The sequence below is a fragment of the Equus caballus genome, unplaced genomic scaffold (assembly GCF_041296265.1).
Source record: "Equus caballus isolate H_3958 breed thoroughbred unplaced genomic scaffold, TB-T2T haplotype2-0000440, whole genome shotgun sequence".
Taxonomy (NCBI): domain Eukaryota; kingdom Metazoa; phylum Chordata; class Mammalia; order Perissodactyla; family Equidae; genus Equus; species Equus caballus.
The window spans coordinates 4,468,109-4,484,475 of record NW_027222395.1 but is presented as its reverse complement, the minus strand read 5'-3'; positions in this window follow the sequence as shown (position 1 = coordinate 4,484,475).

Below are 16,367 nucleotides of genomic sequence, written 5' to 3'. Positions count from 1 at the left end.
CTACGCCAGAACCACTAGGCAGACACTCCGGAAACACCTGCCGGGCATGCCGGAACCACCTCTCAGAGGTGCCAGAACCACATGCCGAACACTCCGGAATCACCTGCCGGGCATGGGGGAACCACATCTCAGAGGTGCCAGAACCACATGCCGGACACTCCGGATTCACCTGCCGGACATGACGGAACCATCTCTCAGCCGTGCCAGAACCATGTTCCGGACACGCTGGTACCACCTGCCGATCTCGCCGGAACCACCTGCTGGACACGCCATAATCACCTGCCAGCTACGCCAGAACCACACCGCAGACACTCTGGAATCACCTGCCGGGCTGGCTGGAACCACCTACCGGTCACGCCAACGTCGCCTTTCACCTACGCCAGAACCACTTGGAGGAGACTCCGGAAACACCTCTCCGGCCGGCCGGAACCACCTCTCAGACGTGCCAGAACCATGTGCCTGAGATGCCGGAACCACTCCCCGAACAGACCGAAACCACCTTCCAGACCCGCATGAACCCCCTGGCGAGCACGCCTGATCCACCTGATCAACTAGCCGGAACCACCTTCCTGACACGCCAAAATCACCTGCCAGGTATACCAGAACCACTTGGTGGACACTCCGGAATCATCTGCCGGACATGCCAGAACCAGCTCTCAGACACCCCAGAACCACGTGCCAGAGACGCCGGAAGCACCAGGTGAGCATGCCTGAGCCACCTGCTCGACTCGCAAGAAACACCTGTCGGACATGCCAAAATCACCTGCCGGGTTCGCCAGAAACACTTGGCGGACGCTCCGGAATCACTGTCTGGCGTGCCGGAACCACCTCTCAGACTTGCCAGAACCATGTTCTGGACACGCCGGTACCACCTGCCGAGTATGCCGGAACCAGCTGATCCACTCCCCAGAACCACCTAGTTGACACGCCAAGAGCAACTGCCGGCTACGCCGGCACCACAGGCTCGAGTCGCCGGAACCACCGCTGGACATGCAAAATGACCTGCCGGCTACGCCAGAACCACTTGGCGAACACTCCGGAATCACCTGTCGGGCATGCCGGAACCACCTCTCAGAGGTGCCAGGACCAAATGACGGAGACTGCGGAATCACCTGCAGGGCATGCCGGAACCACCTGCCGGACATGCCGGAACCACCGGCTCGACTCGCCGGAACCATTGCCGGCCATGCAAAATCACCTGCCGGCTACGCCAGAACCACTTGGCGAACACTCCGGAATCACCTGCCGGGAATGGCGGAACCACCTCTCAGACATGCCGGAACCACATGCCAATGACACCGGAAGCACCTGCCGAGCACGCCAGGACCACCTGCTCGACTCGCCAAAACCACCTGCTGGACATGCAAAAATCAGATTCCGGCTACGCCACAACCATTTGGTGAAAACTTCGGAATCACCTGCCGGGCTGGCTGGAACCACCTGCTGGTCACGCCAACGTCACCTGCCTGCTATGCCAGAACCACTTGGCGGACACCATGGAAACACCTGTCGGGCCGGCCGGAACCACCTATGAGACGTGCCAGAACCATGTGCCTGAGATGCCGGAACCACTCCCCGAACAGACCGAAACCACCTGCCAGACCCGCCTGAACCACCTGCCGAGCACGCCGGAACCACCAACTCGACTCGCCTGAACCACCTACCTGACACGCTAAAATCACCTGCCGGGTATGCCACAACCACTTGGTGGACACTCCGGAATAATCTGCCGGACATGCCAGAACCAGCTCTCAGACACACCAGAACCACGTGCCGGACAGGCCGGAAGCACCTGCTGATCATGCCTGAGCCACATGCTCGACTTGCAAGAAACACCTGCCAGACACGCCAAAATCACCTGCCGGGTACGCCAGAACCACGTGGCGGACACTCCGGAATCACCTGTCGGGCATGCCGGAACCAACTCTCAGACGTGCCAGAACCTCGTGCCGGACACGCCAGAACCACCTGCCGGAAAGACCGGAAACACCTGCTGGACACGCCAGAACCACTCGGCAGACACTCCGGAATCACATGCCAGGCATCCCGGAACCACCTGTCAGAGGTGCCAGAACCAAATGCCGGACACTGTGGTATCACCTGCCGGGCATGCCAGAACAAACTCTCAGAGGTGACAGAATCACATGCCGGACACTCCGGAATCACCTGCCGTGCCTGCCGGAACCACCTGATCCACTTCTCAGAACCACCTGCTGGACATGCCGGAATCACCTGCCGGACATGCCGGAACCACCGGCTCGACTCGCCGGAACCATTGCCGGACATGCAAAATCATCTGCCGGCTACGCCAGAACCACTTGGGGAACACTCCGGAATCACCTGCCGGGCATGGCGGAACCACCTCTCAGACATGCCGGAACCACATGCCAATGAAACCGCAAGCACCTGCCGAGCACGCCAGAACGACCTGCTTGACTCGCCAAAACCACATGCAGGACACGCCGAAATCACCTGCCGGCTAGGCCACAACCATTTGGTGAACTCTTCGGAATCACCTGCCGGGCTTTCTGGAACCACGTGCCGGTCACACAAACATCACCTGCCAGCTATGCCAGAACCACTTGGCGGACACCATGGAAACACCTGTCGGGCCGGCCGGAACCACCTATCAGACGTGCCAGAACCATGTTCCTGAGACGCCGGAACCACACCCCGAACAGACTGAAACCACCTGCCAGACCCGCCTGAACCACCTGCCGAGCACGCCGGAACCACCTACTCGACTCGCTGGAACCACCTACCTGACACGCTAAAATCACCTGCCAGGTATGCCACAACCACTTGGTGGACACTCCGGAATCATCTGCCGGACATGCCAGAACCAGCTCTCAGACACACCAGAACCATGTGCCAGACACACCGGAAGCACCTGCTGAGCATGCCTGAGCCAAATGCTCGACTTGCAAGAAACACCTGCCAGACACGCCAAAATCACCTGCCGGGTACGCCAGAACCACGTGGCGGACACTCCGGAATCACCTGTCGGGCATGCCGGAACCAACTCTCAGACGTGCCAGAACCTCGTGCCGGTCACGCCAGAACCACCTGCCGGACACGCCAGAACCACCGGCTCGACTCGCCGGAACCACCGCCGGACATGCAAAATGACCTGCCGGCTACGCCAGAACCACTTGGCGAACACTCCGGAATCACCTGTCGGGCATGCCGGAACCACCTCTCAGACTTGCCAGAACCATGTTCCGGACACGCCGGTACCACCTGCAGAGTATGCCGGAACCACCTGATCCACTCCTCAGAACCACCTGCTGGACACGCCACAATCACCTGCCGACTACGCCAGAACCACTCGGCAGACACGCCGGAACCGCCTGCCGGGCATGCCGGAACCACCTCTCAGAGGTGCCAGAACCACATGCCGGACACTCCGGAATCACCTGCCGGGCATGCCGGAACCACCTGCCGGACATGCCGGAACCAGCGGCTCGACTCGCCGGAACCATTGCCGGACATGCAAAATCACCTGCCGGCTATGCCAGAACCACTTGGGGAACACTCCGGAATCACCTGCCGGGCATGGCGGAACCACCTCTCAGACATGCCGGAACCACATGCCGATGACACCGGAAGCACCTGCCGAGCACGCCAGAACCACCTGCTCGACTCGCCAAAACCACCTGCTGGACATGCCAAAATCAACTTCCGGCTACTCCACAAGCATTTGGTGAACACTTCGGAATCACCTGCCAGGCTTGCTGGAACCACCTGCCGGTCACGCCAACATCAACTGCCAGCTACGCCAGAACCACTTGGCGGACACTCCGGAAACACCTGTCTGGCCGGCCGGAACCACCTCTCAGACGTGCCAGAACCATGTGCCTGAGATGCCGGAACCCCACACAACAGACCGAAAACACCTGCCAGACCCGCCTGAACCACTTGCCGAGCATGCCGGATCCAAGTGCTCGACTCGCCGGAACCACCTACCTGAAACGCCAAAATCACCAGCCGGCTATGCCAGAACCACTTGCTGGACACTCCAGAATCATCTGCCGCACATGCCAGAACCAGCTCTCAGACACACCAGAACCACGTGCCGGACACGCCGGAAGCACCTGCTGGGAATGCCTAAGCCCCATCTCGACTCGCCAGAAACACCTGCCAGACACGCCAAAATCACCTGCCGGGTACGCCAGAATCACTTGGCGGACACTCCGGAATGACCTGTCGGACAGGCCGGAACCACATCTCAGACTTGCCAGAACCATGTTCCGGACACGCCGGTACCACCTGCCGAGCTCGCCGGAACCACCTGCTGGACATCCAGGAACCACCTCTCAGAGGTGCCAGAACCACATGCCGGAGACTCCGGAATAACCTGCCGGGCATGCCGGAACCATCTCTCAGACGTGCGACAACCACGTGCCGGAGAGACCGCAAGCACCGGCCGAGCTCGCCGGAACCACCTGCCGGACACGCCGGAACCACCGGCTCGACTTGCCGGAACTACCGCCAGACATGCAAACTCTCCTGCCGGCTATGCCAGAAACACTTGGCGAACACTCCGGAATCACCTGCTGGGCATGCCGGAACCACCTCTTAGACATGCCGGAACCACGTGCCAATGACACTGGAAGCACCTGCCGAGCACGCCGGAACCACCTGCTCGACTTGCCAGAACCACCTTTCGGACACGTCAAAATCACATGCCGGCTACGCCACAACCACTTGGTGAACACTTCGGATTCACCTGACGGGCTTGCTGGAATCACCTGCCGGTCACGCCAACATCACCTGCCAGCTACGCCAGAACCACTTGGCGGACACTCCGGAAACACCTGTCGGGCCGGCCGGAACCACCTGTCAGACGTGCCCGAACCATGTGCCTGAGATGCTGGAACCACACCCCGAACAGACAGAAACCACCTGCCAGACCCGCATGAACCGCCTGCCGAGCACGCCGGGTCCACCTGCTCGACTCGCTGGAACCACTTACCTGACACGCCAAAATGACCTGCCGGCTACGCCAGAACCACTTGGCGAACACTCCGGAATCACCTGTCGGGAATGCAGGAACCGCCTCTCAGACTTGCCAGAACCATGTTCCGGACACGCCGGTACCACCTGCCGAGTATGCTGGAACCACCTGATCCACTACCCAGAACCACCTGCTGGACACGCCAGAATCAGCTGCCAACTACGCCAGAACCACTCGGCAGACACTCCGGAACCACCTGCCGGGCCTGCCGGAACCACCTCTCAGGCATTCCGTTACCACTTGCCAATGACACCGGAAGCACCTGCCGAGCACGCCAGAACCACCTGCTCGACTCGCCAAAACCACCTGCTGGACACGCCAAAATCACCTGCCGGCTACGCCACAACCATTTGGTGAACTCTTCGGAATCACATGCCGGGCTTGCTGGAACCACCTGCTGGTCACGCCAACATCACCTGCCAGCTATGCCAGAACCACTTGGCGGACACCATGGAAACACATGTCGGGCCGGCCGGAACCACCTCTCAGACGTGCCAGAACCATGAGCCTGAGATGCCGGAACCACTCCCCGAACAGACCAAAACAACCTGCCAGACCCGCCTGAACCCCCTGGCGAGCACGCCTGATCCACCTGCTCAACTAGCCGGAACCAACTTCCTGACACGCCAAAATCACCTGCCAGGTATACAAGAACCGCTTGGTGGACACTCCGGAATCATCTGCCGGAGATGCCAGAACCAGCTCTCAGACACACCAGAACCACGTGCCAGAGACGCCGGAAGCTCCAGCTGAGCATGCCTGAGCCACCTGCTCGACTCGCAAGATACACCTGTCGGACAGGCGTAAATCACCCGCCGGGTACGCCAGAAACACTTGGCGGACGCTCCGGAATCACCTGTCGGGCGTGCCGGAACCACCTCTCAGACTTGCCAGAACCAAGTTCTGGACACGCCGGTACCACCTGCAGAGTATGCCGGAACCACCTGATCCACTCCTCAGAACCACCTGCTGGACACGCCACAATCACCTGCCGACTACGCCAGAACCACTCGGCAGACACTCCGGAACCACCTGCCGGGCATGCCGGAACCACCTCTCAGAGGTGCCAGAACCACATGCCGGACACTCCGGAATCACCTGCCGGGCATGCCGGAACCACCTGCCGGACATGCCGGAACCAGCGGCTCGACTCGCCGGAACCATTGCCGGACATGCAAAATCACCTGCCGGCTATGCCAGAACCACTTGGGGAACACTCCGGAATCACCTGCCGGGCATGGCGGAACCACCTCTCAGACATGCCGGAACCACATGCCGATGACACCGGAAGCACCTGCCGAGCACGCCAGAACCACCTGCTCGACTCGCCAAAACCACCTGCTGGACATGCCAAAATCAACTTCCGGCTACGCCACAAGCATTTGGTGAACACTTCGGAATCACCTGCCGGGCTGTCTGGAACCACCTGCCGGTCACGCCAACATCACCTGCCAGCTATGCCAGAACCACTTGGCGGACACCATGGAAACACCTGTCGGGCCGGCCGGAAACACCTATCAGACGTGCCAGAACCATGTGCCTGAGATGCCGGAACCACTCCCCGAACAGACCGAAACCACCTGCCAGACCCGCCTGAACCACCTGCCGAGCACGCCGGAACCACCTACTCGACTCGCTGGAACCACCTACCTGACACGCTAAAATCACCTGCCGGGTATGCCACAACCACTTGGTGGACAATCCGGAATCATCTGCCAGACATGCCAAAACCAGCTCTCAGACACACCAGAACAACCTGCCATACCCGCCGGAAGCACCTGCTGAGCATGCCTGCGCCAAATGCTCGACTTGCAAGAAACACCTGCCAGACACGCCAAAATCACCTGCCGGGTACGCCAGAACCACGTGGCGGACACTCCAGAATCACCTGTCGGGCACGCCGGAACCAACTCTCAGACGTGCCAGAACCCCGTGCCGGTCACGCCAGAACCACCTGCCGGAAAGTCCGGAAACACCTGCTGGACACGCCAGAACCACTCGGCAGACACTCCGGAATCACATGCCAGGCATCCTGGAACCACCTGTCAGAGGTGCCAGAACCAAATGACGGACACTGTGGTATCACCTGCCGGGAATGCCAGAACAACCTCTCAGAGGTGACAGAATCACATGCCGGACACTCCGGAATCACCTGCCGTGCCTGCCGGAACCACCTGATCCACTTCTCAGAACCACCTGCTGGACATGCCGGAATCACCTGCCGGACATGCCGGAACCACCGGCTCGACTCGCCGGAACCATTGCCGGACATGCAAAATCACCTGCCGGCTACGCCAGAACCACTTGGCGAACACTCCGGAATCACCTGCCGGGCATGGCGGAACCACCTCTCAGACATGCCGGAACCACATGCCAATGAAACCGCAAGCACCTGCCGAGCACGCCAGAACGACCTGCTTGACTCGCCAAAACCTGTCGGGCATGCCAGAACCAACTCTCAGACGTGCCAGAACCTCGTGCCGGTCACGCCAGAACCACCTGCCGGACACACCGGAACCACCGGCTCGACTCGCGGAACCACCGCCGGACATGCAAAATGACCTGCCGGCTACGCCAGAACCACTTGGCGAACACTCCGGAATCACCTGTCGGGCATGCCGGAACCGCCTCTCAGACTTGCCAGAACCCTGTTCCGGACACGCCGGTACCACCTGCCGAGTATGCCGGAACCACCTGATCCACTCCCCAGAACCACCTGCTGGACACGCCAGAATCACCTGCCGACTACGCCAGAACCACTAGGCAGACACTCCGGAACCACCTGCCGGGCATGCCGGAACCACCTCTCAGAGGTGCCAGAACCACATGCCGAACACTCCGGAATCACCTGCCGGGCTTGTGGGAACCACATCTCAGAGGTGCCAGAACCACATGCCGGACACTCCGGATTCACCTGCCGGGCATGACGGAACCATCTCTCAGCCGTGCCAGAACCATGTTCCGGACATGCTGGTACCACCTGCCGATCTCGCCGGAACCACCTGCTGGACACGCCAAAATCACCTGCCGGCTACGCCAGAACCACACGGCAGACACTCCGGCATCACCTGCAGGGCTGGCTGGAACCACCTACCGGTCACGCCAACGTCGCCTTTCACCTACGCCAGAACCACTTGGCGGACACTCCGGAAACACCTCTCGGGCCGGCCGCAGCAACCTCTCAGACGTGCCAGAACCATGTGCCTGAGATGCCGGAACCACTCCCCGAACAGACCGAAACCACCTGCCAGACCCGCCTGAACCCCCTGGCGAGCACGCCTGATCCACCTGCTCAACTAGCCGGAACCACCTTCCTGACACGCCAAAAGCAACTGCCAGCTACGCCGCAACCATTTGGTGAACTCTTCGGAATCACCTGACGGGCTGGCTCCAGAACCACTCGGCAGACACTCCGGAACCACCTGCCGGGCATGCCGGAACCACCTCTCAGAGGTGCCAGAACCAAAGGCCGGACTCCTGTATCACCTGCCGGGCATGCCGGAACCCCCTGCCGGACATGCCGGAACCACCGGCTCGACTCGCCGGAACCATTGCCGGACATGCAAAATCACCTGCCGGCTTCGCCAGAACCACTTGGCGGACACTCCGGAAACACCTGTCGGGCCGGCCGGAACCACCTCTCAGACGTGCCAGAACCATGTGCCTGAGATGCCGGAAACACACCCCGAACAGACCGAAACCACCTGCCAGACCTGCCTGAACCCCCTGGCGAGCACGCCTGATCCACCTGCTCAACTAGCCGGAACCACCTTCCTGACACGCCAAAATCACCTGCCAGGTATACCAGAACCACTTGGTGGACACTCCGGAATCATCTGCCGGACATGCCAGAACCAGCTCTCAGACTTGCCAGAACCATGTTCTGGACACGCCGGTACCACCTGCCGAGTAATCCGGAACCAGCTGATCCACTCCCCAGAACCACATAGTGGACACGCCAAAATCAACTGCCGGCTACGCCAGAACCACTCGGCAGACACTCCGTAATCACAGGCCAGGCATTCCGGAACCAGCTCTCAGAGGTGCCAGAACCAAATGCCGAAGACTCCGGTATCACCTGCCGGTCATGCCGGAACCACCTCTCAGAGGTGCCAGAACCACATGCCGGACACTCCAGAATCACCTGCCGGGCATGCTGGAACCACCTGCTGGACATGCCGAATTCACCTGCCGGACATGCCGGAACCACCGGCTCGACTCGCCGGAACCATTGCCGGACATGTAAAATCACCTGCCGGCTGTGCCTGAACCACTTGGGGAACACTCTGGAATCACCTGCCGGGCATGGCGGAACCACCTCTCAGACATGCCGGAACCATATGCCAATGACACCGGAAGCACCTGCCGAGCACGCCAGAACCACCTGCTCGACTCGCCAAAACCACCTGCTGGACACGCCAAAATCACCCTCCGGCTACGCCACAAGCATTTGGTGAACTCTTCGGAATCACCTGCTGGGCTGTCTGGAACCACCTGCCGGTCACGCCAACATCACCTGCCAGCTATGCCAGAACCACTTGGCGGACACCATGGAAACACCTGTCGGGCCGGCCGGAACCACCTCTCAGACGTGCCAGAACCATGTGCCTGAGATGCCGGAACCACACCCCGAACAGACCGAAACCACCTGCCAGACCCGCCTGAACCACCTGCCGAGCACGCCGGAACCACCTACTCGACTCGCTGGAACCACCTACCTGACACGCTAAAATCACCTGCCGGGTATGCCACAACCACTTGGTGGACACTCCGGAATCATCTGCCGGACATGCAAGAAGCAGCTCTCAGACACACCAGAACCACGTGCCAGACACGCCGGAAGCACCTGCTGAGCATGCCTGAGCCAAATGCTCGACTTGCAAGAAAAACCTGCCAGACCCGCCAAAATCACCTGCCGGGTACGCCAGAACCACGTGGCGGACACTCCGGAATCACCTGTCAGGCATGCCGGAACCAACTCTCAGACGTGCCGGTCATGCCAGAAGCACCAGCCGGACACGCCGGAGCCACCGGCTCGACTCGCCGGAACCACCGCCGGACATGCAAAATGTCGTGCCGGCTACGCCAGAACCACTTGGCGAACACTCCGGAATCACCTGTCGGGAATGCAGGAACCGCCTCTCAGACTTGCCAGAACCATGTTCCGGACACGCCGGTACCACCTGCCGAGTATGCCGGAACCACCTGATCCACTCCCCAGAACCACCTGCCGGACACGCCAAAATCACCTGCCGGCTACGCCAGAACCACTTGGCGGACACTCCAAAATCACCTGCCGGGCATGGCAGCACAACCTCTCAGAAGTGCCAGAAGCACGTGCCGGACAGGTCGGAACCATCTCCGGACAGACCGGAAACACAGGAAACACTCGCCAGAACCACCTCCTTGACTCACCGGTCCCACGTGCCGGACAAGCCCAAATCACCTTTCCGCTACACCAGAACCACTTGGCGGACAAGCCGGAATCACGTGAAGTGCATGCCGACACAACCTCCCAGACGTGCCAGAACCTCGTGCCGGACACCCCAGAACCACCTGCTGGACAGACCGGAACCACCTGTCGGACATGCCAAAATCACCTGCCAGCTACGCCAGAACCAGTTGGTGAACACTTCGGAATCACCTGCCAGGCTTGCTGGAACCACCTGCCGGTCACGCCAACATCAACTGCCAGCTACGCCAGAACCACTTGGCGGACACTCCGGAAACACCTGTCGGGCTGGCCGGAACCACCTCTCAGACGTGCCAGAACCATGTGCCTGAGATGCCGGAACCCCACACAACAGACCGAAAACACCTGCCAGACCCGCCTGAACCACTTGCCGAGCATGCCGGATCCAAGTGCTCGACTCGCCGGAACCACCTACCTGAAACGCCAAAATCACCAGCCGGCTATGCCAGAACCACTTGCTGGACACTCCAGAATCATCTGCCGCACATGCCAGAACCAGCTCTCAGACACACCAGAACCACGTGCCGGACACGCCGGAAGCACCTGCTGGGAATGCCTAAGCCCCATCTCGACTCGCCAGAAACACCTGCCAGACACGCCAAAATCACCTGCCGGGTACGCCAGAATCACTTGGCGGACACTCCGGAATGACCTGTCGGACAGGCCGGAACCACATCTCAGACTTGCCAGAACCATGTTCCGGACACGCCGGTACCACCTGCCGAGCTCGCCGGAACCACCTGCTGGACACCCAGGAACCACCTCTCAGAGGTGCCAGAACCACATGCCGGAGACTCCGGAATCACCTGCCGGGCATGCCGGAACCATCTCTCAGACGTGCGACAACCACGTGCCGGAGAGACCGCAAGCACCTGCCGAGCTCGCCGGAACTACCTGCCGGACACGCCGGAACCACCGGCTCGACTTGCCGGAACTACCGCCAGACATGCAAACTCTCCTGCCGGCTATGCCAGAAACACTTGGCGAACACTCCGGAATCACCTGCTGGGCATGCCGGAACCACCTCTTAGACATGCCGGAACCACGTGCCAATGACACTGGAAGCACCTGCCGAGCACGCCGGAACCACCTGCTCGACTTGCCAGAACCACCTTTCGGACACGCCAAAATCACATGCCGGCTACGCCACAACCACTTGGTGAACACTTCGGATTCACCTGACGGGCTTGCTGGAATCACCTGCCGGTCACGCCAACATCACCTGCCAGCTACGCCAGAACCACGTGGCGGACACTCCGGAAACACCTGTCGGGCCGGCCGGAACCATCTGTGAGACGTGCCCGAACCATGTGCCTGAGATGCTGGAACCACACCCCGAACAGACAGAAACCACCTGCCAGACCCGCATGAACCACCTCCGAGCACGCCGGGTCCACCTGCTCGACTCGCTGGAACCACTTACCTGACACGCCAAAATGACCTGCTGGCTACGCCAGAACCACTTGGCGAACACTCCGGAATCACCTGTCGGGAATGCAGGAACCGCCTCTCAGACTTGCCAGAACCATGTTCTGGACACGCCGGTACCACCTGCCGAGTATGCCGGAACCACCTGATCCACTCCCCAGAACCACCTGCTGGACACGCCAGAATCACCTGCCGACTACGCCAGAACCACTCGGCAGACACTCCTGAACCACCTGCCGGGCCTGCCGGAACCTCCTCTCAGGCATGCCGTTACCACTTGCCAATGACACCGGAAGCACCTGCCGAGCACGCCAGAACCACCTGCTTGACTCGCCAAAACCACCTGCTGGACACGCCAAAATCACCTGCCGGCTACGCCACAACCATTTGGTGAACTCTTCGGAATCACATGCCGGGCTTGCTGGAACCACCTGCTGGTCACGCCAACATCACCTGCCAGCTATGCCAGAACCACTTGGCGGACACCATGGAAACACATGTCGGGCCGGCCGGAACCACCTCTCAGATGTGCCAGAACCATGAGCCTGAGATGCCGGAACCACTCCCCGAACAGACCAAAACAACCTGCCAGACCCGCCTGAACCCCCTGGCGAGCACGCCTGATCCACCTGCTCAACTAGCCGGAACCAACTTCCTGACACGCCAAAATCACCTGCCAGGTATACAAGAACCGCTTGGTGGACACTCCGGAATCATCTGCCGGAGATGCCAGAAACAGCTCTCAGACACACCAGAACCACGTGCCAGAGACGCCGGAAGCACCAGCTGAGCATGCCTGAGCCACCTGCTCGACTCGCAAGATACACCTGTTGGACAGGCGTAAATCACCCGCCGGGTACGCCAGAAACACTTGGCGGACGCTCCGGAATCACCTGTCGGGCGTGCCGGAACCACCTCTCAGACTTGCCAGAACCAAGTTCTGGACATGCCGGAACCACCTGCCGAGTATGCCGGAACCAGCTGATCCACTCCCCAGAACCACCTAGTGGACACGCCAAGAGCAACTGCCGGCTACGCCGGAACCACCGGCTCGACTCGCCGGAACCACCGCTGGACATGCAAAATGACCTGCCGGCTACGCCAGAACCACTTGGCGAACACTCCGGAATCACCTGTCGGGCATGCCTGAACCACCTCTCAGAGGTGCCAGGACCAAATGCCGGAGACTGCGGAATCACCTGCCGGGCATGCCGGAACCACCTGCCGGACATGCCAGAACCACCGGCTCGAATCGCCGGAACCATTGCCGGCCATGCAAAATCACCTGCCGGCTATGCCAGAACCACTTGGCGAACACTCCGGAATCACCTGCCGGGCATGGCGGAACCAGCTCTCAGACATGCCGGAACCACATGCCAATGACACCGGAAGCACCTGCCGAGCACGCCAGAACCACCTGCTCGACTCGCCAAAACCACCTGCTGGACATGCAAAAATCAGATTCCGGCTACGCCACACCCATTTGGTGAAAACTTCGGAATCACCTGCCGGGCTGGCTGGAACCACCTGCCGGTCACGCCAACGTCACCTGCCTGCTATGCCAGAACCACTTGGCGGACACCATGGAAACACCTGTCGGGCCGGCCGGAACCACCTATCAGACGTGCCAGAACCATGTGCCTGAGATGCCGGAACCACACACCGAACAGACCGAAACCACCTGCCAGACCCGCCTGAACCACCTGCCGAGCACGCCGGAACCACCAACTCGACTCGCCGGAACCACCTACCTGACACGCTAAAATCACCTGCCGGGCATGCAACAACCACTTGGTGGACACTCCGGAATCATCTGCCGGACATGCCAGAACCAGCTCTCAGACACACCAGAACCACGTGCCGGACAGGCCGGAAGCACCTGCTGATCATGCCTGAGCCACATGCTCGACTTGCAAGAAACACCTGCCAGACGCGCCAAAATCACCTGCCGGGTACGCCAGAACCACGTGGCGGACACTCCGGAATCACCTGTCGGGCATGCCGGAATCAACTCTCAGACGTGCCAGAACCTCGTGCCGGACACGCCAGAACCACCTGCCGGAAAGACCGGAAACACCTGCTGGACACGCCAGAACCACTCGGCAGACACTCCGGAATCACATGCCAGGCATCCCGGAACCACCTGTCAGAGGTGCCAGAACCAAATGCCAGACACTGTGGTATCACCTGCCGGGCATGCCAGAACAACCTCTCAGAGGTGACAGAATCACATGCCGGACACTCCGGAATCACCTGCCGTGCCTGCCGGAACCACCTGATCCACTTCTCAGAACCACCTGCTGGACATGCCGGAATCACCTGCCGGACATGCCGGAACCACCGGCTCGACTCGCCGGAACCATTGCCGGACATGCAAAATCACCTGCCGGCTACGCCAGAACCACTTGGCGAACACTCCGGAATCACCTGCCGGGCATGGCGGAACCACCTCTCAGACATGCCGGAACCACATGCCAATGAAACCGCAAGCACCTGCCGAGCACGCCAGAACGACCTGCTTGACTCGCCAAAACCACCTGCCGGACACGCCGAAATCACCTGCCGGCTAGGCCACAACCATTTGGTGAACTCTTCGGAATCACCTGCCGGGCTTTCTGGAACCACGTGCCGGTCACACAAACATCACCTGCCAGCTATGCCAGAACCACTTGGCGGACACCATGGAAACACCTGTCGGGCCGGCCGGAACAACCTATCAGACGTGCCAGAACCATGTGCCTGAGACGCCGGAACCACACCCCGAAAAGACCGAAACCACCTGCCAGACCCGCCTGAACCACCTGCCGAGCACGCCGGAACTACCTACTCGACTCGCTGGAACCACCTACCTGACACGCTAAAATCACCTGCCAGGTATGCCACAACCACTTGGTGGACACTCCGGAATCATCTGCCGGACATGCCAGAACCAGCTCTCAGACACACCAGAACCACGTGCCAGACACGCCGGAAGCACCTGCTGAGCATGCCTGAGCCAAATGCTCGACTTGCAAGAAACACCTGCCAGACACGCCAAAATCACCTGCCGGGTACGCCAGAACCACGCGGCGGACACTCCGGAATCACCTGTCGGGCATGCCGGAACCAGCTCTCAGACGTGCCAGAACCTCGTGCCGGTCACGCCAGAACCACCTGCCAGACACGAAAGAACCACCGGCTCGACTCGCCGGAACCACCGCCGGACATGCAAAATGACCTGCCGGCTACGCCAGAACCACTTGGCGAACACTCCGGAATCACCTGTCGGGCATGCCGGAACCACCTCTCAGACTTGCCAGAACCATGTTCCGGACACGCCGGTACCACCTGCAGAGTATGCCGGAACCACCTGATCCACTCCTCAGAACCACCTGCTGGACACGCCACAATCACCTGCCGACTACGCCAGAACCACTCGGCAGACACGCCGGAACCGCCTGCCGGGCATGCCGGAACCACCTCTCAGAGGTGCCAGAATCACATGCCGGACACTCCGGAAGCACCTGCCGGCCATGCCGGAACCACCTGATCCACTTCTCAGAACCACCTGCTGGACATGCCGGAATCACCTGCCGGACATGCCAGAACCACCGGCTCGACTCGCCGGAACCATTGCCGGACATGCAAAATCACCTGCCGGCTACGCCAGAACCACTTGGCGAACACTCCGGAATCACCTGCCGGGCATGGCGGAACCACCTCTCAGACATGCCGGAACCACATGCCAATGAAACCGCAAGCACCTGCCGAGCACGCCAGAACGACCTGCTTGACTCGAAAAAACCACCTGCAGGACACGCCGAAATCACCTGCCGGCTAGGCCACAACCATTTGGTGAACTCTTCGGAATCACCTGCTGGGCTTTCTGGAACCACGTGCCGGTCACACAAACATCACCTGCCAGCTATGCCAGAACCACTTGGCGGACACCATGGAAACACCTGTCGGGCCGGCCGGAACCACCTATCAGACGTGCCAGAACGATGTGCCTGAGACGCCGGAACCACACCCCGAACAGACCGAAACCACCTGCCATACCCGCCTGAACCACCTGCCGAACACGCCGGAACCACCTACTCGACTCGCTGGAACCACCTACCTGACACGCTAAAATCACCTGCCAGGTATGCCACAACCACTTGGTGGACACTCCGGAATCATCTTCCGGACATGCCAGAACCAGCTCTCAGACACACAAGAACCATGTGCCAGACACGCCGGAAGCACCTGCTGAGCATGCCTGAGCCAAATGCTCGACTTGCAAGAAACACCTGCCAGACACGCCAAAATCACCTGCCGGGTACGCCAGAACCACGTGGCGGACACTCCGGAATCACCTGTCGGGCATGCCGGAACCAACTCTCAGACGTGCCAGAACCTCGTGCCGGACACGCCAGAACCACCTGCCGGAAAGACCGGAAACACCTGCTGGACACGCCAGAACCACTC